General features: G+C 49.5%; 1 pseudogene; it reads left to right on the top strand.

The window, feature by feature from the left end:
• Window positions 1-4295: 4295 nt before the first annotated feature.
• LOC123129298 (putrescine hydroxycinnamoyltransferase 1-like) lies at window positions 4296-21706 on the top strand (annotated as a pseudogene).
• Window positions 21707-22143: the final 437 nt, after the last annotated feature.

Raw genomic sequence — 22143 nt, 5'->3', positions numbered from 1 at the left:
AACGTCTCGCCCTTTACAGCACGACGGGATCCGGTGGAGGCTTCAAATCCTTTGCTAACGCGGCCTCTCGCGGCCGTGGCCATGGCGGACGCGCTGGTGGCAGCTCATCCTGCTACCATGGGCCGCAGCGCACCAAGGGCAAGCCATCAGGTGGTGATGGCAACCCTCTTCCACGCAGCGGCAACGACGGCGGCCGTCGGCCCTACAACAACAGCATCAAGGGTCGCAGAGGAGGCCGCCCAGGAGCTGCTTGTGACGTCCCGCGCTGCCAAATCTGTGGCAAGCCAGGCCACACCGCGCGGGACTGCTGGTACCACTACAAAGAAGATGAAGAATCTTCCCAAGATGAGAAGGTTGCTGGGGCAGCCGACGGCTCCTACGGCGTCGACACGAACTGGTACGTGGACAGCGGCACGACAGATCACATCACAGGGGAGTTGGAGAGGGTGACCATGCGCGAGAAGTATCATGGGCAAGACCAAGTCCATACTGCCAATGGAGAAGGTATGAGCATTAGTCATATTGGTCATTCAGTAATAAAAACTCCCCACAAAAATATTCGTCTCAGTAAATTTTTGCATGTCCCTAGTGCATCAAAGAATCTCCTTTCCGTTCATCGCATTGCTCTCGATAATCATGTATTCCTTGAGTTTCATCCTTTCTTCTTTTTGATCAAGGATCAGGTCACGAGGAAAATCCTCTATCGAGGTAGATGCGTTCGAGGGCTCTACCCATTGATTCCGGAGCTTAGGAGATTGAATAAACAAGCCTATGGTGTCACCAAAGTGTCTTCAACATGATGGCACGATAGATTAGGGCATGCATCTTTTCCTTTGATTGAGAAATTTCTTAAAAAGAATAAGCTCTCGTTTGTTGGTGAGCATAATTGTGAAACTATTTGTGACTCATGCCAACGTGCTAAAAGTCACCAGTTAGCTTATCCTATATCTACAAGTGTTTCTACCAAGCCTCTTGAACTCATTTTCTCAGATGTTTGGGGTCCCGCGCCTACCTCAGTCGGGCGCCACACTTATTATGTCAGCTTCATCGACTATTTTAGTAAGTACACGTGGATTTATCTCCTCAAAAAGAGATCTGATGTGTTTCAAGTTTTTCACAACTTTCAAGAACTTGTAGAAAGAAAGTTCAATTGCAAAATTCTAGCTATCCAATCTGATTGGGGAGGGGAATACAGAAACCTCAATTCCTTCTTCCAGCAGATTGGCATATCTCACCACATATCGTGTCCTCATGCTCACCAACAGAACGGATCCGCTGAGCGTAAGCATAGGCATATCGTCGAAGTAGGTCTAGCTCTTCTTGCAGCTACCTCTATGCCAATAAAATTCTGGGATGAAGCCTTTCTCACCGTAGTTCATCTTATTAATATTCTTCCCAAGAGAGTCATCAACAATGAAACTCTGGTAGAACGCCTTCTTCACACCAAACCCGATTACACACCCCTCCGAGTGTTTGGCTATGCGTGCTGGCCAAATCTTCGTCCCTATAGCAATCGCGAACTCCTTTTCCGGTCAAAACAATGTGTCTTCATTGGCTACAGTCCGCAACATAAAGGTGTCAAGTGCCTTGATGTATCTACGGGTCGTGTCTATATATCCCGTGATTTTGTGTTTGACGAGACTGTTTTCCCTTTTGCACATCTCCACCCAAATGTCGGCGCTCTCCTTCAAAAGGAAATCCTTCTTCTTCCATCTCATCTCACCGGTTCTGATAATGGGGATGGTTTTACTACTAATGATCATTTATTGACTAATTCTCCTACTAATGGTAGTGATGAGTTTTGTGATGAAGAAGAAAAAAATGGGACAGAAAATGATGAAGAAATCAGCCAAAACTGTCATTTTATGCCTCCTGGATGCAGCAGCAGCGCCATCGAGGCGGATCCGCCTCGGGATCAAGGCGCATCAGCCGCGGGATCCGCGCAGGACGGGACAGACGAATCTGCCCCGAGCCCCGTGCCACGCCACAACAGCCGCGGTCCCGCGCCACGCCACGACAGCAGCGGCCTAGCCAATCACGGCACGCCCGCGCGGATGGACCACGCGCCGCCTGCGTCCGGTCGGTTCGGCCCCGAACCGCGTCACTACACGCGGCGCGCGCCTCGGCAGGATCCGGGTGTGGGGTCCCGCGCCGCATCTACAGGGGCCCACTCATCATTACCTCATCATGAGCTGGACGCGGCGGCTGGCACAGCTGCGGGATCTTCTATGCCGCCATCCTCCAACACGTCATGCTCTTTGGCTGCAGAGGATCATGCCTCGTCACCCGTGCCTGAGGCACCCGACAGGTCGACTTCGGGATCTGCTGCTGTTCCAGGCGCCGGATCCTTTGTGCCTGCCTCTTCGCCATTTCGGACCAGACTTCAAAGGGGAGTAATTCAACCGAAAAACTACAAACATATAGCAAAATTTGGCTATGCTTGTAACACACATGATGCAGATACTGTTCCACGTACTGTAACAGAAGCTTTGAATGATCCACGGTGGAAAAAAGTCCATGGAAGAAGAGTGCATGGCGCTTCACAAAAATAAAACCTGGCATTTAGTCTCTGCACGTCAAGGAAAAGGTAAAAATGTGATAGATTGTAAATGGGTTTTCAGAGTAAAGAAGAAGTCTGATCGAACCATTGATCGCTACAAAGCCAGGCTAGTTGCAAAAGGTTTTAAGCAAAGGTATGGCTTAGACTATGAGGACATGTTTAGTCCTGTTGTAAAGGCTGCCACTATTTGCCTTGTTTTGTCTATTGCCATGTCTAGGGGATGGAGTCTCCGTCAGCTAGATGTACAGAACGTGTTTCTCCATGGTGTTCTGGAAGAGGAAGTGTTCATGCAACAACCTCCTGGGTTTGAGGACAAAAGTAAACCTCTTCACATTTGCAAGCTTGATAAGGCCTTGTATGGATTAAAACGAGCTCCCAGAGCATGGTATTCCAGGTTGAGCTCAAAACTTCAGGCACTTGGGTTTGCTCCTTCCAAATCTGACACCTCATTATTTATTTATAATAAGTCAAATACCTCCATATTTGTACTTATATATGTTGATGATATTATAGTCACAAGTTCATCAGATGAGGCTGTCACAGGATTGTTAAAAGATTTAAATTCTGAATTTGCTCTCAAGGATCTGGGAGACCTGCATTATTTTCTTGGCATTGAAGTAAAGAGAGCAAGAAATGACCTTTATCTTACCCAAGAAAAGTATGCAACTGATCTTGTAGCCAAAGCAGGGTTGAAAGGATGCAAGCCAGCATTGACACCTTTGTCCAGCTCAGAAAAATTGTCCTTGTCAGAGGGAGAACTCTTGAGCCAAGAGGATAGCACCAGGTACAGAAGTATGGTTGGTGCATTACAGTATTTAACCCTGACCAGGCCTGATATTTCTTTTGCTGTGAACAAAGTATGTCAGTTCCTTCATGCACCTACTACAGTACACTTGACGGCCGCAAAACGCATACTTAGATATGTTAAAAATACTTTGAGTATTGGACTAACTTTCAGCAAGTCACCATCAACACTTGTCAGTGCATTCTCTGATTCTGATTGGGTAGGCTGTCTAGATGATAGACGATCAACTGGTGGTTTTGCAGTATTCTTTGGTCCAAATCTGATTTCTTGGTGTGCTAAAAAGCAAGCTACTGTGTCTAGATCCAGCACAGAAGTAGAATACAAGGAACTAGCAAATGCTACTGCTGAAATTATCTGGGTTCATTCTCTGCTCAAGGAGCTTGGCATACGCTGCAAACAAGCTCCATGCTTATGGTGTGATAACCTTGGTGCTACATATCTTTCTGCTAATCCGGTTTTTCATGCACGAACTAAACATATCGAAATAGATTTTCACTTTGTCAGAGAAAGGGTTGCAGCCAAGAAATTGGATGTTCGGTTTATTCATTCTCAAGATCAAGTTGTTGATGGATTTACCAAGGCCTTGCCTACAAGAAGTTTTGAGAAATTTAAGCGTAATCTCAACTTGTCCAAGTTGTGATTATGGGAGGGTGTTAAACATATTGCAATAGGCCCATAGGGCGCACCGGCCGAACCTGGCCCGGCTAGATAGTTAGAGTTTATCTTGTTGTAACTTCTTATCTCTCTATCTCTCTAGATCTTCCTTGTTTCTCAAGATGTAATCCCAACAACTTTGTATGCTTATCAGGGAGATGCCCCTGCCTATATAACACGCAACCGTCGCCTCCAACGAGGTACGACATTCTCCGCTCGTTTACATGGTATCAGAGCCTCCTCTATCCACTACATCTAGAAAAACCTACCCCAGCCATGTCGTCCTCCTCAAGCTCCGTTCAGACCGCCTCCATGGGGCAGGTCGCTGAGAAGCTTACCCGCACCAACTACGTTCTGTGGCGTGCCCAGGTGATGCCGCAACAGAGAGGTGCGGGTTACTTCGGCTACGTCGACGGGACGATGCCGGAGCCAGCCAAGTTCATCATCACGAAGGACAATGACGGGAAAGAGGAGAAAACACCCAACCCTCTCCATCCGATCTGGTTCAAAGAAGGGCAGCAGGTACTTGGATACTTGCTCAATAACCTCACCAAGGAAGTCCTCGTGCAGGTCACATCTATAGCTACGCCGCACGAGCTCTGGGCAGCCCTTGCCCACATGTTCTCGTCGTATTCCAGGGCGCGCGTCAACAACATCAGAGTCGCGCTCTCCACTGCGCACAAGGGGACGCAGTCGGTGGCCACCTACTTCGCCCACATGAGGTCCCTGGCTGATGAGCTCGCAGCTGCCACTATCGCCGTTCGACCTCATGCTAGCCAACAGAGGCTACACCCCACTCGTCCACTTCTACCGCCGACCAGAAACCGCCTGCGACGACTTCTTCGATGTGACAAGGTTGAAGACAGCATTGGGCAGGGCACTTGTGCCCTTCTACCCCCTGGTCGGCCGCTTGAGGGCGGGCACCGACGACCGGTTACAGATCGACTGCAACGGCAAGGGCATGCTCTTCCTGGTGGCTCAGTCTCGTCTCACCATGGATGACTTCAGCGACTTCAAGCCATCCTCAAAGCAAAGAAGGTTGTTTGTTCCCCACGTCGACAACTCAGACGGCCTCTTGTGGGCTGCACAGGTCCGTTTGATTCTTAATTGCTCCTTTTTTTTCTATCCAAAATCAATTACAATTAACAGTACTACTAACATTTACTATTATGAAGCAATTAGTAATATGTACCACAAATTAATCCATACATCTATGTATGTAGGTGACATTTTTGAAGTGTGGTGGGGTGGTCTTAGGGTCGGCAACGCACCATGCTGCCATGGACGGCTCTGTTGTATTCCACTTCTTTCGGACATGGTCAGCTTTCTCCAGGGATGGCGACTGGGCTATGGTGAACCTCCCCTGCCATGGCCGCACACGCTTGTGTGCGTGTGATCCACCCATTGTTCATCCCGAAGCACTTGCTGTTTTTAGCCCCAATATCAACCTACCTCCACAGCCGGGGCATGTCGTCAACGAGGTTGTTGTCTTCACCCTTTCCAAGGACCAACTTTCAAGTCTCAAGCGCATTTCTGGTGGGGATGCCATGAGCACCTTCAGTGCAGTCAGTGCCCACCTGTGGCAATGCATGTGCTTAGCCCGGATGCTACGGCCGGACGCTACGACCCAGCTTATGTTCTCAGCCAACATCCGTCGCATCATGAGGCCACCACTCCTAGACGGCTACTTCGGCAATGCTATAATAAACCTAAGTGTCACCGACAAAGTGCGTGACATCAGTTCGTGCGAGCAGCTGACATACATCATGCGGTGAATCAGAGACACCCACAGTCGGGTGAACAATGAGCTAGTGCATTCGGCAATCGACTACCTCGAGCTAGCAAAGAGAGACGACGAGCGCCCGGCTGGAGGTGATTTGCCGGTGACCGACATAAGAGTTGTCAGCTGGCTTGGCATGCCGTCATACGATGCGGATTTCAGCTGGGGAGGCCATTGGCTATGTTCCGTGCTGAACCAAACCGTGGAGGTTTTGTGCACCTGATTGACAGTGCAGAGGGTGATGGCAGTGTGCGCATCATCTGTTGGAGCTGATCGCCAGCTCCTCTTCTTCTTCCTCTAGCTACCTCTCAAAGCTCACGGAAGAACAAAAGAACACAGATATTTGGTGGCCGCTGTATCACACAGCCGACCCTTTTCTCTTCTCTGTATTTCTCTCCTGAAAGCAAATATGCATACAAGTGCTTAAGTAGACTCACGCTCACGTAGCCGGGCCACACACTCGTTCACTAACTGCATGCACGCACCCACGCACACCACTAACTAATGACTTGATCTTCTCCTAGAATCACTCTAGGAACCACACGAGCCGGCCACTCATGCGGCAGCAGCTAACAACCTCAGACATGCATACACAGCAGCCTCTCGCCACCGTTCGGCATCTCGCCATGCGCCATATCTCACGGCGCCTCGCATCTCACCTCCTGCATGTTCTCCGAGGCTTCACCTGCTACAACTACCTATATGCATGGACAAGCAAACTAATATGCAGATACATGTGAATCAAGATTAAAAAAGCTAACAATCACCCCCCTAATCTTTGTTGAATATCTTTTGTATAGGCAGTATATCGCATGTATATGTAGGATCATTTCCTACCTTACCCCGCCTCCTAGTTACCATGTATAGTCGAGGCCGTGGGCTGCTCATTGTAAATATATACGTGCGTGTATGCACCCAAATCAATTGAGAGTTGCATTGCCAAACAATATGGTAACAGTTTTCCTCACACGATCCTCTTCCTAAACAGCTTCCGCTCCTGCTGCCGCCGTGCCCTAGGCTGCCGCCGCCGCATCACCGCCGCCGCCGCCCCCTAGCTGCGCCGCCGCCGCCGCTTCTTCTCCCTGCCGCTGCTTCCCCTCCAGCCGCACCACCACCTTCCCTCTCCCACCCGACATCGCCATGGCCTCACCCGCCTCCTCCGCATCCGGTTCCGTCATCCCCAACCCCTTCGCCGGCCCCGATCCCGTGCTCATCCGCGATCTTGACATCCACCGCCGTGTCCCCGTGTGCCTTGACTACTCCACCTCCACCTACTATGCCTGGAAGACCTATTTCTCTCTAGTGTTCCGCGAGTATCATCTCCATGATCACGTCGACGGTTCCGTGGATTCCAGCCTCATGCTCGGTGATGTAGAGTGGACGACCATCGATGCTACACTCATCCGGTGGTTCTACCTCACCATCTCCAAGGATCTCTTCCACACGGTGGTCAGCGACGGGGATGACGCCCTCGCCGTTTGGACCAAACTCAACGGGCTCTTCACCGACAACCAACTCCAACGCCGGGATTTTCTTCAACAAGAGTTTTTTGGGTCGCATCAACTTGATTCCTCTGTCGATGACTATTGCATGCGTCTCAAGAAACTTGCAGATGAGCTCCGTGATCTCGGCGAAATCATCTCCGACGATCTCCTCCTCAGCACCCTCTCCGCCGGGCTCAATGAAGAGTTCGGCAACGCTGCCTCCAACCTCACCTTGATCCCGGAGCCAACCTTTGCCAAGGTTGTGGCTTACTTGCGTCTGGAGGAACGTCGCATGAAGATGGCGAAAACTAGGGCGACCCACGTCGCCCTCGCTGCCGGGACCTCCCGCGGCGGCCCGCCCCCGCCGGCTCCACAGGCGCCCGCCGCGCCGCGGTTCCCTCCTCCGGCAGCCTCCTACGGGCCGTACCCGCCGCCACCAGCGGGCCACTTCCAGGGGCCGCCACCCCGCCTGCCTCCTCCGATCGCCGCCGTGGTGGGCGTCGCGGTCGCAAGGGAAACGGCCAGGGGGGCCAGCCTCGTCAGCAGCAGGCCACCGCGCCCTGGGCCGCGGCCCAGAACCCGTGGACGGGCCTGGTGCATGCGTATAGCATGTCGGTGCCCCGCCCGCCCGCTCCTGGCCTTCTGGGGCCACGTCCCGCAGCGCACCAGGCGCTGATCGCCGCGCCACAGGCGCCGTACGCCGCGCCTCCAGCAGCGCCATACGCCGCGCCATCTCCAGGCGCCTACGCCATGGCGCCCTACACCGCGCCGCCGCAGGTGCCCTATGCCGCGGCGCCCTATGCCGCACTGCCACCGTCGGCGCCGCCGCTCCCGCCGGCTCCATGGGATCCGGCCCTTCTCGCGGCGCTTCAGTCCGCCCCCTCACCAGCCAACTACACGGGTGGCGGCGATTGGTACATGGATAGTGGCGCCACCTCTCATATGGCTGCCAACCCCGGTACTCTCCACTTCTCATATCCTGTTCATACCTCCAATCGTATTACTGTTGGCGATGGGTCATCTCTTCCTATCACGCACATAGGCCATGCTTACTTTCCATCCACATCTACACCGATTTCATTATCTAACATACTTGTCTCTCCCGAACTCATTACTAATCTTGTTTCCGTTCGTTCCCTTACTCGTGATAACCCTGTCACCGTTGAATTTGACATGTGTGGTTTTTCTGTCAAGGATGCCCGTACCCGGATGGTGCTCCACCGCTGTGATAGCCCCGACGAGCTCTACCCAGTCCACCCACCCGCCTCCACCTCCACCTCTCCGGTCGCCCTCTCCGTCGGTGTGGATCTTTGGCACGCTCGCTTGGGACATCCGAACGACACCACCCTTCGTCATATTCTTCGGAGTTTTTCTTTCACTTGTAATAAGATCGACGGTCACACTTGTCATGCGTGTCGTCTAGGCAAACATACTCGGCTTCCTTTTAGCACTTCCTCGTCAGTTGCATCGTATCCGTTTGAACTACTTCATAGTGATGTGTGGACTTCTCCAGTTGCGAGTAATACCGGCTACATCTATTATCTTGTCATTTTAGATGATTTTTCGCACTATGTGTGGACCTTCCCGTTGCGGCGGAAATCTGATGTCATATCCATTCTCACCGCCTTTTACTCCTATGTCACCACCCAGTTTGGTCGCCCCATCCACGCTATCCAAACCGACAACGGGAAGGAGTTCGACAACCTCGCGGTTCGCACCCTCCTCACCACACATGGCACGATATTTCATCTCACTTGTCCCTATACCTCGCAACAAAATGGGCGCGCAGAACGGGTCTTACGCACTCTTAACGATTGTGTCCGCACCTTGTTATTTCATGCTAATGTGCCACCCCGCTTCTGGCCCGATGCACTTGCCACCGCATCACGCCTCATCAACATTCGGCCTTGCCGCGTCCGTGGCAACTTTGCACCACACCACTTGCTTTTCGGGAGCCCCCCATCCTATGACGATCTTCGCATCTTCGGGTGCCTCTGCTATCCCAGCATCGCCTCTACCACCCCTCATAAGCTCGCTCCTCGCTCTCTTGCGTGCATCTTCTTGGGTTACCCTGCCAACACCAAGGGCTACCGCTGCTACGACCCTGTTTCTCACCGTGTCTTCACCTCTAGACACGTCTACTTTGACGAAAGGGTTTTTCCGTTTCAGCAGGTACCACCGACCGACTCGCCAGCGTCTTCACCTTCTGCTACTGGCGGCTCGGTCTCGGGCCTCCTTGGTGCGCCCCCGCGCCCTCGGGCCTCCCTCGGGCCGCCTCCTGGTTTTGGCCCCCTCCCCACCTCGCGGGATGCCGGCTCGGCGGCTGAGGCTTCGGAGGGTTCGACGCCCCGCTCGGCGGCTGCGGGATCGGCCTCGGGCCCAGTCCCCTCGCCCGATGCCGCGGCGTCCTTGACGTCCTCCGCGACACCCATCGCCTCGGCGCCTTCCTCGCCCTCCGCCGGGCCCCCGCGTCGGGCTCTACAGCGACCTTGCCCCCGACGCCCGCCTCCGCCTCACCAGCGGGCTCGGCTGAGGGCTCTCCGCCGGCCTCTCCAGCGCCTGCGTCGCCCGGATCCGCGCAGGGATCCCCTGCGCCCTCGGCCGGCTCGGTCTCGGCGGGCTCTTCTTCACCCTCGCCCGCCGCACCGGCCCCGCCGCCCTCCCGCATGGTGACTCATGCCCGGACCGGTGCGCTCCGCCCGAGTCAGTGGTACTCTGCCGACGAGTACTTGCTTGCGGCCTCGGTGCCGTCCACCTCAGCGCCTTCTCCCCTCCCATCATCGGCTCGAGCGGCTCTTCGAGACCCTCATTGGCTCGCCGCGATGCAGGAGGAGTTCGACGCTCTTCAGCGTAACCGCACCTGGCAGCTGGTGCCTCGGCCGCCGCATGCTAACGTGATCAGCGGCAAATGGGTCTTTCGGCATAAGACCCGGCCTGACGGGACCCTTGAGCGCTACAAGGCTCGGTGGGTCATTCGTGGTTTCCGTCAGCGCGCCGGTGTGGACTTCACCGACACCTTCGCCCCGGTTGTCAAACCGGGCACTATCCGCACTGTCCTCCAGCTGGCGGTCTCCCGCGCATGGCCCGTCCACCAGATGGACGTCTCCAACGCGTTCCTTCATGGCCATCTCGCCGAGCAGGTCTACTGTCAGCAGCCCATCGGCTTCGTCGATGCCACTCAGCCGGATCATGTGTGCCTACTCTCGCGCTCACTCTATGGGCTCAAGCAGGCTCTGAAGGAAATATGCCCTAGAGGCAATAATAAAGTTATTATTTATTTCCTTACTTCATGATAAATGTTTATTATTCATGCTAGAATTGTATTTACCGGAAACATAATACATGTGTGAATATATAGACAAACAAAGTGTCACTAGTATGCCTCTACTTGACTAGCTCGTTAATCAAAGATGGTTATGTTTCCTAACCATGAACAATGAGTTGTTATTTGAGTAACGAGATCACATCATTAGTTGAATGATCTGATTGACATGACCCATTCCATTAGCTTAGCACCTCATCGTTTAGTATGTTGCTATTGCTTTCTTCATGACTTATACATGTTCCTATGACTATGAGATTATGCAACTCCCGTTTACCGGAGGAACACTTTGGGTACTACCAAACGTCACAACGTAACTGGGTGATTATAAAGGAGTACTACAGGTGTCTCCAATGGTCGATGTTGGGTTGGCGTATTTCGAGATTAGGATTTGTCACTCCGATTGTCGGAGAGGTATCTCTGGGCCCTCTCGGTAATACACATCACATAAGCCTTGCAAGCATTACAACTAATATGTTAGTTGTGAGATGATGTATTACGGAACGAGTAAAGAGACTTGCCGATAACGAGATTGAACTAGGTATTGGATACCGACGATCGAATCTCGGGCAAGTAACATACCGATGACAAAGGGAACAACGTATGTTGTTATGCGGTCTGACCGATAAAGATCTTCGTAGAATATGTAGGAGCCAATATGGGCATCCAGGTCCCGCTATTGGTTATTGACCGGAGACGTGTCTCGGTCATGTCTACATTATTCTCGAACCCGTAGGGTCCGCACGCTTAAGGTTACGATGACAGTTATATTATGAGTTTACATGTTTTGATGAACCGAAGGAGTTCGGAGTCCCGGATGAGATCGGGGACATGACGAGGAGTCTCGAAATGGTCGAGACGTAAAGATTCATATATTGGATGATATGGTTAGGCCAAGGGGTCAAGCCCATGAGGCTTTAGGTCGGTGCAAAAGGAGTTTTGCGGAGGCCAGGGGGCCAAACGCCGGAGACCCTGGCGTCTGGCCCTGGGCCAGACGCCGAGGCCCATGGCGTCTGGGCCAGACGCCAAGGATTGTGGCGTTTGGTCCTGGAGTCCGAGTGGGACTCTTGCCTTTCGGGAAAAACCGACTTTGAGGAGGCTTTTGCTCCAAGTTTCGACCCCGGGGCTCAACATATAAATAGAGGGGCAGTGCTAGCACCAAAGACACAACAAGTTGATCCACGTGATCTATTCCTTAGCCGTGTGCGGTGCCCCCTGCCACCATATACCTCGATAATACTGTAGCGGAGTTTAGGCGAAGCCCTGCTGCTGTAGTTCATCAAGATCGTTACCACGCCGTCGTGCTGACGGAACTCTTCCCCGACACTTTGCTGGATCGGAGTCCGGGGATCGTCATCGAGCTGAACGTGTGCTCGAACTCGGAGGTGCCGTAGTTTCGGTGCTTGATCGGTTGGATCGTGAAGACGTACGACTACTTCCTCTACGTCGTGTCATCGCTTCCGCAGTCGGTCTGCATTGGGTACGTAGACAATACTCTTCCCTCGTTGCTATACATCACCATGATCTTGCGTGTGCGTAGGAAATTTTTTGAAATTACTACGAAACCCAACAGTGGCATCCGAGCCTAGGTTATTTATGTTGATGTTATATGCACGAGTAGAACACAAGTGAGTTGTGGACGATACAAGTCATACTGCCTACCAGCATGTCATACTTTGGTTCGGCGGTATTGTTGGACGAGACGACCCGGACCAACCTTACGCGTACGCTTACGCGAGACCGGTTCCCTCGACGTGCTTTGCACAGAGATGGCTTGCGGGCGACTGCCTCTCCAACTTTAGTTGAACCAAGTATGGCTACGCCCGGTCCTTGCGAAGGTTAAAACGGAGTCTATTTGACAAACTATCGTTGTGGTTTTGATGCGTAGGTGAGATTGGTTCTTACTTAAGCCCGTAGCAGCCACGTAAAACATGCAACAACAAAGTAGAGGACGTCTAACTTGTTTTTGCAGGGCATGTTGTGATGTGATATGGTGAAGGCATGGTGCTGAACTTTATTGTATGAGATGATCATGTTTTGTAACCGAGTTATCGGCAACTGGCAGGAGCCATATGGTTGTCGCTTTATTGTATGCAATGCAATCGCGATGTAATGCTTTACTTTATTACTAAACGGTAGTGATAGTCGTGGAAGCATAAGATTGGCGAGACGACAACGATGCTACGATGGAGATCAAGGTGTCGCGCCGGTGACGATGGTGATCATGACGGTGCTTCGGAGATGGAGATCACAAGCACAAGATGATGATGGCCATATCATATCACTTATATTGATTGCATGTGATGTTTATCTTTTTATGCATCTTATCTTGCTTTGATTGTCGGTAGCATTTTAAGATGATCTCTCACTAATTATCAAGAAGTGTTCTCCCTGAGTATGCACCGTTGCGAAAGTTCTTCGTGCTGAGACACCACGTGATGATCGGGTGTGATAGGCTCTACGTTCAAATACAACGGGTGCAAAACAGTTGCGCACGCAGAATACTCAGGTTATACTTGACGAGCCTAGCATATACAGATATGGCCTCGGAACACGGAGACCGAAAGGTCGAGCGTGAATCATATAGTAGATATGATCAACATAGTGATGTTCACCATTGAAACTACTCCATCTCACGTGATGATCGGACATGGTTTAGTTGATTTGGATCACGTGATCACTTAGAGGATTAGAGGGATGTCCGTCTAAGTGGGAGTTCTTAAGTAATATGATTAATTGAACTTAAATTTATCATGAGCTTAGTCCTGGTAGTATTTTGCAAATTATAGATCAATAGCTCGCGTTGTTGCTTCCCTGTGTTTATTTTGATATGTTCCTAGAGAAAATTGTGTTGAAAGATGTTAGTAGCAATGATGCGGATTGGATCCGTGATCTGAGGATTATCCTCATTGCTGCACAGAAGAATTATGTCCTTGATGCACCGCTAGGTGACAGACCTATGGCAGGAGCAGATGCAAACGTTATGAACATTTAGCTAGCTCAATATGATGACTACTTGATAGTTTAAGTGCACCATGCTTAACGGCTTAGAATCGGGACTTCAAAGACGTTTTGAACGTCATGGACCATATGAGATGTTCCAGGAGTTGAAGTTAATATTTCAAGCAAATACCCGAGTTGTGAGATATGAAGTCTCCAACAAGTTCTATAGCTAAAAGATGGAGGAGAATCGCTCAACTAGTGAGCATGTGCTCAGATTGTCTGGGTACTACAATCGCTTGAATCAAGTGGGAGTTAATCTTCCAGATAAGATAGTGATTGACAGAATTCTCTAGTCACCATCACCAAGTTAGTAGAACTTCGTGATGAACTATAATATGCAAGGGATAACGGAAACAACTCCCTAGCTCTTCGTGATGATGAAATCAATGAAGGTAGAAATCAAGAAAAACATCAAGTGTTGATGGTTGATAAGACCACTAGTTTCAAGAAAAGGGCAAAGGGAAGAAGGGGAACTTCAAGAAGAACGGCAAGCAAGTTGCTGCTCAAGTGAAGAAGCCCAAGTCTGGTCCTAAGCCCGAGACTAAGTGCTTCTACTGCAAAGGGACTGGTCACCGGAAACGGAATCACCCCAAGTGATTGGCGGATAAGAAGGATGGCAAAGTGAACATAAGTATACTTGATATACATGTTATTGATGTGTACTTTACTAGTGTTTATAGCAAACCCTAAGTATTTGATACTAGTTCAGTTGCTAAGATTAGTAACTCGAAACGGGAGTTGCAGAATAAACAGAGACTAGTTAAGGGTGAAGTGACGATGTGTGTTGGAAATAGTTCCAAGATTGATATGATCATCATCGCACACTCCCTATACTTTCGGGATTAGTATTAAACCTAAATAAGTGTTATTTGGTGTTTGCGTTGAGCATGAATATGATTTGATCATGTTTATTGCAATACGATTATTCATTTAAGTTAGAGAACAATTGTTGTTCTGTTTACATGAATAAGACCTTCGATGGTCATACACCCAATGAACATAGTTTGTTGGATCTCGATCGTAGTGATACACATATTCATAATATTGATGCCAAAAGATGCAAAGTTAATAATGATAGTGCAACTTATTTGTGGCACTGCCGTTTGGGTCATATCGGTGTAAAGCGCATGAAGAAACTCCATAAAGATGGATTTTTGGAATCACTTGGTTATGAATCATTTGATGCTTGCGAACCGTGCCTTTTGGGCAAGATGACTGAAACTCCGTTCTTCGGAACAATGGAACAAGCTACTGACTTATTGGAAATAATACATACTGATGTATGCGATCCAATGAGTGTTGATGCTCGTGGCAAGTATCGTTATTTTCTGACCTTCACAAGATGATTTGAGCAGATATGGTTATATCTACTTGATGAAACATAAGTCTGAAATAGTTGAAAGGTTCAAAGAATTTCGGAGTGAAGTGGAAAATCATCGTAACAAGAAAATAAAGTTTCTGCGATCTGATCACGGAGACGAATATTTGAGTTACGAGTTTGGTCTTCAATTAAAACAATGTGGAATAGTTTCACAGCTCACGCCACCTGGAACACCACAACGTTATGGTGTGTCCGAACGTCGTAACCGCGCTTTATTGGATATGGTGCGATCTATGATGTCTCTTATTGATTTACCATTGTCGTTTTGGGGTTATGCATTAGAGACAGCTGCATTCATGTTAAAAGGGCACCATCTAAATCCGTTGAGACGACACTATATGAACTATGGTTTAGCAAGAAACCCAAGTTGTCGTTTCTTAAAGTTTGGGGCTGCGATGCTTATGTGAAAAAGTTTCATCCTGATAAGCTCGAACCCAAATCAGAGAAGTACGTCTTCATAGAATACCCAAAGGAAATTGTTGGGTACACCTTCTATCACAGATCCAGAGGCAAGATATTCATTGCTAAAAATGGATCCTTTCTGGAGAAGGAGTTTCTCTCGAAAGAAGTGAGTGGGAGGAAAGTAGAACTTGATGAGGTAACTGTACCTGCTCCCTTATTGGAAACTAGTTCATCACAGAAATCAGTTCCTGTGACAAATACACCAATTAGTGAGGAAGCTAATGATATTGATCATAAAACTTCAGATCAAGTTACTACAGAACCTCGTAGGTCTTCCAGAGTAAGATCTGCACCAGAGTGGTGTAGTAATCATGTTCTGGAAGTCATGTTACTAGACCATGATGAACCTACGAACTATGAGGAAGCGATGATGAGCCCAGATTCCGCGAGATGGCTTGAGGCCATAAAATCTGAGATATGATCCATGTATGACAACAAAGTATGGACTTTGATTGACTTGCTCGATGATCAGCAAAGCCATGTTAAATAAATGGATCTTCAAGAGGAAGACAGACACTGATAGTAGTGTTACTATCTACCAAGCTCGACTTGTTGCAAAAGTTTTTCAACAAGTTCAAGGTGTTGAATACGATGAGGTTTTCTCACTCGTATCGATGCTTAAGTCTATCTGAATCATGTTAGCAATTGCCACATTTTATGAAATCTGGCAAATGGATGTCAAAACTGCATTCCTTAATGGATTTATTAAAGAAGAGTTGTATATGATGCAACCAGAAGGTTTTGTCAATCCTAAAGGTGCTAACATAATGTGCAAGCTCCAGCGATCCATCTATGGACTGATGCAAGCATCTCGAAGTTGGAATATACGCTTTGATAAGTTGATCAAAGCATATAGTTTTATATGGACTTACGATGAAGCCTGTATTTACAATAAAGTGAGTGGGAGCACTACAGCCTTTCTGATTAGTATATGTGAGTGACATATTGTTGATCAGAAATGATGTAGAATTTTTCTGCAAAGCATAAAAGAGTGTTTTTAAAGGAGTTCTTTAAAAAGAAAAGACCTCAGTAAAAAGCTACTTATATATTGAGCATCAAGATCTATTGAGATAGATCAAGACGCTTGATAAGATTTTCAATGAGTACATACCTTGGCAAGTTTTTGAAATAGTTCAAAATAGAACAGTTAAAGAAAGAGTTCTTGCCTGTGTTGCAAAGGTATGAAATTGGGTAAGACTCAAATCCCGACCACAGCAGAAAATAGAAAGAGAATGAAAAGTCATTCCCTATGCCTCAGTCATAGGTTCTATAAAGTATGCTATGCTTTGTACCAGACCTATTGTATACCTTGCTTTGTATTTGGCAAGGGAGTACAATAGTGATCTAGGAGTAGATCACTTGACATTGGTCAGGAATATCCTTAGTAAGGACTAAGGAGATGTTTCTCGATTATGGAGGTGATAAAAGTGTTTGTTGTAAAAGTTACATCAGTGCAAATTTTTACACTGATCCAGATGACTCTAAGTCTCAATCTGGATACATATTGAAAGTGGGAGCGATTAGCTAGAGTAGCTCCGTACAGAGCATTGTAGACATAGAATATTTGCAAAATACATACGGCTCTGAATGTGACAGACCCGTTGACTAAGCTTCTCTCACGAGCAAAACATGATCACACCTTAGTACTCTTTGGGTGTTAATCACATAAGCGATGTGAACTAGATTATTGACTCTAGTAAACCCTTTGGGTGTTGGTCACATGACGATGTGAACTATGGGTGTTAATCATATACAAATATGAATATTGGTGTTAAATCACATGGCGATGTGAACTAGATTATTGACTCTAGTGCAAGTGAGGGACTGAAGGAAATATGCCCTAGAGGCAATAATAAAGTTATTATTTATTTCCTTATTTCATGATAAATGTTTATTATTCATGCTAGAATTGTATTTACCGGAAACATAATACATGTGTGAATATATAGACAAACAAAGTGTCACTAGTATGCCTCTACTTGACTAGCTCGTTAATCAAAGATGGTTATGTTTCCTAACCATGAACAATGAGTTGTTATTTGAGTAACGAGATCACATCATTAGTTGAATGATCTGATTGACATGACCCATTCCATTAGCTTAGCACCTGATCATTTAGTATGTTGCTATTGCTTTCTTCATGACTTATACATGTTCCTATGACTATGAGATTATGCAACTCCCGTTTACCGGAGGAACACTTTGGGTACTACCAAACGTCACAACGTAACTGGGTGATTATAAAGGAGTACTACAGGTGTCTCCAATGGTCGATGTTGGGTTGGCGTATTTCGAGATTAGGATTTGTCACTCCGATTGTCGGAGAGGTATCTCTGGGCCCTCTCGGTAATACACATCACATAAGCCTTCCAAGAATTACAACTAATATGTTAGTTGTGAGATGATGTATTACGGAACGAGTAAAGAGACTTGCCGATAACGAGATTGAACTAGGTATTGGATACCGACGATCGAATCTCGGGCAAGTAACATACCGATGACAAAGCGAACAACGTATGTTGTTATGCGGTCTGACCGATAAAGATCTTCGTAGAATATGTAGGAGCCAATATGGGCATCCAGGTCCCGCTATTGGTTATTGACCGGAGACGTGTCTCGGTCATGTCTACATTATTCTCGAACCCGTAGGGTCCGCACGCTTAAGGTTACGATGACAGTTATATTATGAGTTTACATGTTTTGATGAACCGAAGGAGTTCGGAGTCCCGGATGAGATCGGGGACATGACGAGGAGTCTCGAAATGGTCGAGACGTAAAGATTCATATATTGGATGATATGGTTAGGCCAAGGGGTCAAGCCCATGAGGCTTTAGGTCGGTGCAAAAGGAGTTTTGCGGAGGCCAGGGGGCCAAACGCCGGAGACCCTGGCGTCTGGCCCTGGGCCAGACGCCGAGGCCCATGGCGTCTGGGCCAGACGCCAAGGATTGTGGCATTTGGTCCTGGAGTCCGAGTGGGACTCTTGCCTTTCGGGAAAAACCGACTTTGAGGAGGCTTTTGCTCCAAGTTTCGACCCCGGGGCTCAACATATAAATAGAGGGGCAGGGCTAGCACCAAAGACACAACAAGTTGATCCACGTGATCTATTCCTTAGCCGTGTGCGGTGCCCCCTGCCACCATATACCTCGATAGTACTGTAGCGGAGTTTAGGCGAAGCCCTGCTGCTGTAGTTCATCAAGATCGTCACCACGCCGTCGTGCTGATGGAACTCTTCCCCGACACTTTGCTGGATCGGAGTCCGGGGATCGTTATCGAGCTGAACGTGTGCTCGAACTCGGAGGTGCCGTAGTTTCGGTGCTTGATCGGTTGGATCGTGAAGACGTACGACTACTTCCTCTACGTCGTGTCATCTCTTCCGCAGTCGGTCTGCGTTGGGTACGTAGACAATACTCTTCCCTCGTTGCTATACATCACCATGATCTTGCGTGTGCGTAGGAATTTTTTTGAAATTACTACATTCCCCAACAGGCTCCTCGTGCTTGGTACCAGCGGATCGCTGCCTTCCTTCAGCAGCTTGGCTTCGTGGCCACCCGCTCGGATGCCTCTCTGTTCGTCTACCAGCACGCCATTGGGACGGCTTACCTGCTGCTCTACGTCAATGACATCATCCTGACTGCTTCCACGACTGAGCTTCTCCGACAGCTCACGGCTCGCCTCAGCACCGAGTTCGCGATGAAGGACCTCGGTCCTTTACACTACTTCCTCGGGATCGAGGTAGTGCGTCGTGCGGACGGGTTCTTTCTTCATCAGCAACAGTATGCCCAGGAGTTACTCGAGCGCGCCGGCATGCTTAACTGTAAGCCCGCACCTACGCCTATCGACACGAAGGCTAAGGTCTCCGCTCTTGAAGGCACCCCGGCGCAGGACGCCGCCTTTTACCGGTCCATTGTTGGGGCCCTGCAGTACTTGACGCTCACTCGTCCCGACCTACAGTACGCGGTTCAGCAGGTGTGCCTCCACATGCACGCTCCCCGTGACTCTCACTGGTCCTTGGTGAAGCGGATTCTCCGTTACATCCGCGGCACTATGGGTCTTGCTCTCACGTTGACGGCGTCCTCCTCCACGGATCTGGTGGCCTACTCCGATTGCGACTGGGCCGGCTGCCCCGACACTCGGCGCTCCACCTCTGGCTACTGCGTCTACCTCGGGCCCTCCCTCATCTCGTGGTCGTCTAAACGACAACCCACGGTGTCCAGGTCGAGTGCCGAGGCTGAGTATCGCGCTGTGGCTAATGCTGTTGCAGAGTGCTCTTGGCTACGGCAGCTTCTTCAGGAGTTGCACCTTGGCGTGGCCAAGGCTACCGTTGTCTACTGCGACAACGTCTCTGCCGTCTACCTCTCCGCCAACCCCGTTCATCATCTCGCACGAAACACATCGAGCTCGACATTCACTTCGTGCGTGAGCAGGTGGCTCTCGGACACATACGGGTCTTACATGTCCCCACCGCTCAGCAGTTCGCCGATGTCATGACCAAGGGGTTACCGACGACTACATTTGAGAAGTTTCGGTCCAGTCTATGCGTCACTAATGACGTATCGACTGCGGGGGGGTGTTGAATATCTTTTGTATAGGCAGTATATCGCATGTATATGTAGGATCATTTCCTACCTTACCCCGCCTCCTAGTTACCATGTACAGTCGAGGCCGTGGGCTGCTCATTGTAAATATATACGTGCGTGTATGCACCCAAATCAATTAAGAGTTGCATTGCCAAACAATAATCTTGATTCCCAATTCTTCATGGAACTTCAAAGGAGAGCTGGCTCGTCGTCGACGGACTGCCCCAGCAGCGCCTTCTCCTCCTCGTTCTCCTTCTTCTCGGGACACTCCCAAGCGAAGTGACCAAGTTTGCGGCAATTGTAACACTGTACCTCACTTTTGTCTCTGCGCCCTCCACTGCGTCCACGGCCACGACCCCGTCCTCGCGACGAGTCGTGTCCTCTCGCCATGAGGAGCTGCTCTTCTTTGCGTCCCGTCTCACGCCCCTTGACGAGTTCCTTGTGTGCCTTGAGTGAACCAATGGCCTCCTCCATGGCCATTTTGTTGGTGTCGCCGAACAACGCAATTGACGACGCAACATGGATGAACTTGTTGGAGACGGCTCGGAGCACCTTCTTCACGACGTACTTCTCCTCCATCGCATCACCAAGCTCACGGATGCGCCCCACGAGCGTCTTGAACGTCGCCGCGAAGTCATCCACGGACTCCGCATCACCCATCTTGAGGCCGTCAAACTCCGAGCGCAAGGACTGAATCCTGGCCTCTCGGACGCGCTCGACGCCCACGTGCATGGAGCGTAGCGCCCCCCACACATCGGCGGTGGTCTCCTTCTCCGCAACTCGCAGCAGCGTTGTGTCGTCGATCGACTGGGAGATGATCGTCATGGCCATCTCCTCCTTACCCTTGTCGACCTCCATGGACGACGCCTCGCGATCAACGGCAGCCCATGCGCCGTTGGCACGCAGGAGGTACTTCATCCTCATCGCCCACGCCGCGTAGTTCGTCTTCGTGAGCAGCGAGAATGGGAGTTTCCCCGCCGCCGCCGTCGCGACAGCCGCCATCGCCGCCGAGTTGCTCGGCACCAATGCTCCACTCGCTGAAGAGTCACGCGGCATCGTCTTCGTCATCACCTAGCTTTGATACCAATTGTTGGAGCTGATCGCCAGCTCCTCTTCTTCTTCCTCTAGCTACCTCTCAAAGCTCACGGAAGAACAAAAGAACACAGATATTTGGTGGCCGCTGTATCACACAGCCGACCCTTTTCTCTTCTCTGTATTTCTCTCCTGAAAGCAAATATGCATACAAGTGCTTAAGTAGAATCACGCTCAGGTAGCCGGGCCACACACTCGCCCACTAACTGCATGCACGCACCCACGCACACCACTAACTAATGACTTGATCTTCTCCTAGAATCACTCTAGGAACCACACGACCCGACCACTCATGCAGCAGCAGCTAACAACCTCGGACATGCATACACAGCAGCCTCTCGCCACCGTTCGGCATCTCGCCATGCGCCATATCTCACGGCGCCTCGCATCTCACCTCCTGCATGTTCTCCGAGGCTTAACCTGCTACAACTACCTATATGCATGGACAAGCAAACTAATATGCAGATACATGTGAATCAAGATTAAAAAAGCTAACATCATCATGTCTATAGAGGTTGCAATTCTCAGCGAGTTCAAGCGTTTGTTGTATGCCAAATTCAACAACATGTTGTATTCCAAGTTTTAACCTGCATTTACCAGGTGTGTTCGAGACATGGATATTTGATATTTGTACCCTTTGGGGTGTTTGTAGCCCGAGAAATAATCTCAAGCAGCTTACGCTATGCTTATCCAATTGAAGTCAATCCTTCTGGTAGCAGCTGCAGAGTAGAGTAGTTGCTCGTGGAATGCATGATGTTGTTTAGTGCGATGAAGCGAATTAATGCAAATGGAATGGTTTAGGTGCTCAGTCACTCTTGGTTCTTTTTCTTTAGTCCCTGTGCTTTGTCTGTGGTGGTGCTCCAATCTGCCCTATCAGGCGGTCACCTTCAGCCATGGCAGCGAAAGTTAATTTATTCGAATCCATCTATATACTGAGGAGGGGGAGGAGGGTCGCTGAACTCGGCGAGGGACTAATTTTTATCAATGTATAACTAGCAGGTTATGCTAAATAGCAGCGGACCT

The sequence above is a fragment of the Triticum aestivum genome, chromosome 6A (genome assembly GCF_018294505.1).
Source record: "Triticum aestivum cultivar Chinese Spring chromosome 6A, IWGSC CS RefSeq v2.1, whole genome shotgun sequence".
NCBI classification, from domain to species: Eukaryota; Viridiplantae; Streptophyta; class Magnoliopsida; order Poales; family Poaceae; genus Triticum; species Triticum aestivum.
This window is presented reverse-complemented; position numbering and strand designations above follow the sequence as displayed.